Source organism: Triticum aestivum, chromosome 5D, assembly GCF_018294505.1.
Source record: "Triticum aestivum cultivar Chinese Spring chromosome 5D, IWGSC CS RefSeq v2.1, whole genome shotgun sequence".
In the NCBI taxonomy this organism is placed as follows: domain Eukaryota; kingdom Viridiplantae; phylum Streptophyta; class Magnoliopsida; order Poales; family Poaceae; genus Triticum; species Triticum aestivum.
The window spans coordinates 386064153-386067161 of NC_057808.1; positions in this window are offsets into that span (position 1 = coordinate 386064153).

A 3009-nucleotide genomic window follows, 5' to 3' on the forward strand; every position below is an offset into this window, starting at 1 on the left:
GAGCTACCTCCCAGGGTACGAGAACACTTGTAGCCATCTGTCGACGCACGATCGTTCAACAACTTTCAGGCGTCCTTGCCACAGGGCCGAGTCTTCCCTACAGTAAGCGAGAAGACGGGCGAGGGAGGGCACCGCCCCACGGAAGACCACGGCATTCCTGTGCTTCCATAGCTGCCAGCAGCACAGAAGAGCGAAGGTAGCGCAGGCAGTATCCCCGACCACCCCCCGGACGTCAAGATCCTGGAGCGTGCCCACCTGATAGCCTTTGCCGACCACGTCGACCCCCACCGCCCTCCAGAATGATCGGGCGAAAGGGCACTCAAACACCATGTGATCCGCCGTCTCCAGCTCGCACGAACAGACAGGACTAGCCTCCTCCGTCGTGATGATGGTCTTCCGCAACAGGACGTCTCTTGTGTTGACCCGTCGTTGGACCAGGAGCCACCCGAAAAAGCGAACGCGGGAGGGAGCAGCGCACCCCCAGAGGAACGCCGCGAACGACGCCTGCACGCCACCGAATCTCTCCAGGGCGTAGACGGCCGCCGTGATGAGGCTCCCACGCGCGTCCGAGCACAACATCGGTCTGCGCTCGTCGTCGCCGGTGCCCGTAGCATTATCGCCGATCAGGGCCAGAAGGGTAGCCCGCTCCACGGCGCCGGCAGAGGTAAGCCTGGGCACCAGCACACTGTCCAGGCCGCGCGCACGCACACGCCACACCGTGGCCTCCTTCACCGTCGTGTGCGAGTGCAGCACCGGAAGAGCCACCGCGAGAGGCCTGCACGGGAGCCAGGAGTCGAGCCAGAAGGACGTCCGCCTCCCATCGCGCACCGTCACCCTGGTGATCCCGCGGTACAGCGGGAGCAGCCGCGCCAGCGCCCTGCTGTGCTCCCCTGCGCTCCTGCTGGCCATTGACGAGAGAAGGGAGCGGCCGTCGAGCTCCGCCCACACCCACAGGGCCCATCTCGAGGACGAGGAGGCTGTGTGGAGCCGGTGCAGCATCTTGAGCAGTAGACAGCGATTCTGCGTGGCGAGGTCTCGAACGCCCAGCCCACCCTCCGCCTTGGTCCTGCAGATGCGCTCCCAAGCCACCAGGCATTGTGCTCCGGAGGCGCGTTCGGCCGCATTCCAGAGGAAGGCCCGACGGAGCAAGTCGAGCTCCTTGATCACCGCCGGCGGGAGCATCATCGCCGCCATGGCGTAAGTGGGAAGGGCGTCGAGAACAACGTTGATCAGGACCAAACGCCCGGCCGGGGAGAGAAGACGGGCTCTCCATCCAGCCAGGTACTTGTCAACCTTCGCGATCATGGGTAGGAAGTCAGCGAAGCAGAGCTTTTCCCACGACAACGGGAGCCCAAGGTAGGCTTGCGGGAACCCTTGAACGGCGCAGCCAAGGGCGCCAACGGTCTCCACCAACACCTCCTCGGGTACGTGCATGGGGACCAGAGTACTTTTGACGAAGTTGATGTCCAGCCCCGTCGCCGCCGCAAAGTCGTCGAGGATACGGCGGAGGCGGGCAGCGGCGCCGGTGTCCGCGCGAAGGATGACAAGCGTATCATCGGCATATTGCAGCACCAGGGGGGCTTGCCATCGACGAGAGGGTGGAACAGCCCCCCATCTTGGCTGATCATCTGCTGCAGCACATCGGCGACGATGAGGAAGAGGTAGGGCGAGCATGGGTCACCTTGCCGCAGCCCCCGGCACACCGTGAACCACCGCCCGGGCACGCCGTTCAGCAGCACCACCGACCGCGAGGACTCAAAGATCAGGTCCATCCAGGCGCACCACCGGTGGGGAAAGCCGCGCGCCATGAGGATCCGGCGCAGCGCCCCCAGTCGACCGAGTCGAACGCCTTGGCGAAGTCCAGCTTGAACACGAGGGCAGGCGCCCCCCGTTTGTGGCAGCACTGGACCACCTCGGCGGCATACACGAAGTTCTCGGAGATGCTCCTTCCCGCCAGGAACCCAGACTGGTCGACGTCGATGATGCCCCCGATCTGCTTCTGCAACCTCGATGTGAGGCCACGACAGAGGATTTTCACGTCCCCGTTCTGAAGGGAGACATGGCGGAAAGCGCCTGGCGTCGGCACGCCCACACCCTTGGGCAGCAGGGCAATGTACGCGCGGTTGATGGCGTCAAGGTCCGCGGTGCCATCATGGACCGCGTCGAAAAGCCGCTGCAGGTCGCCCGCGACCGCACTCCAAGCGGCCTGGTAGAACGCGGGGCCAATGCCGTCCGGTCCGGGCGCGCTAGTCCGGTCGAGGAGGTTCACCGCCTCCTTGATCTCGCTGGACGAGAACGGCGCGACCAGGGCCGCCGCATCCACCCTCGGCGCGTCGCGGTAGAGAGCCTCAAGGTCGAAGCGCCACACGGAGGGTCGAGCCCTGCCCAACAGCTATGAGTAGAAAGTGAGCAGGGCTGCCGCCTTCCCCGCATGGTCCATCACCATCGCGCCGTCGACGTCGAGGACACGGATCGTGTTGGCGCGGCGGCGGTGGGAGGCGCTCGCATGGAAGAAGCCGGTGTTCTCGTCCCCCTCACAGATAGCACGACATTTCCCGCGCTGCTTCCAGTACATGCTCTGCCGCCGGATCGAAGCCGCCAAAGCCACGCGCGCATCCTTCCTGAGCTGGTTTTCATCAAAGGACAGGGGATGACACTCCTCCTAGAAGTCAAGCAGGTCAATCACAAATTTGCAATTATTATCAAAAGTAGGAATGAATTTGTGGAGCCTTTTCCAAACCTTGGCTGCAGCCTGAAACCTTTTCTTGTGGGCTGCCAGGCAGCCCACTACGCACCGACCGGGCCCCGTGCTCGACCAGGAGGGGAGGGTAGAGGGGAGAAATTGAGGGTCGCGGAGCCAAGCGTTCTCAAAGAAAAAACGCGAGGAGGAAGGAATCCGCGTCGCCGCCTCCACCACCAGGGGCACATGATCCGAGGTAGGACGAGGACGAGACGACAGACATGAGTCCGGGAAGGCGATGTCCCAAGAGGAATCGAAGAAAACGCGAT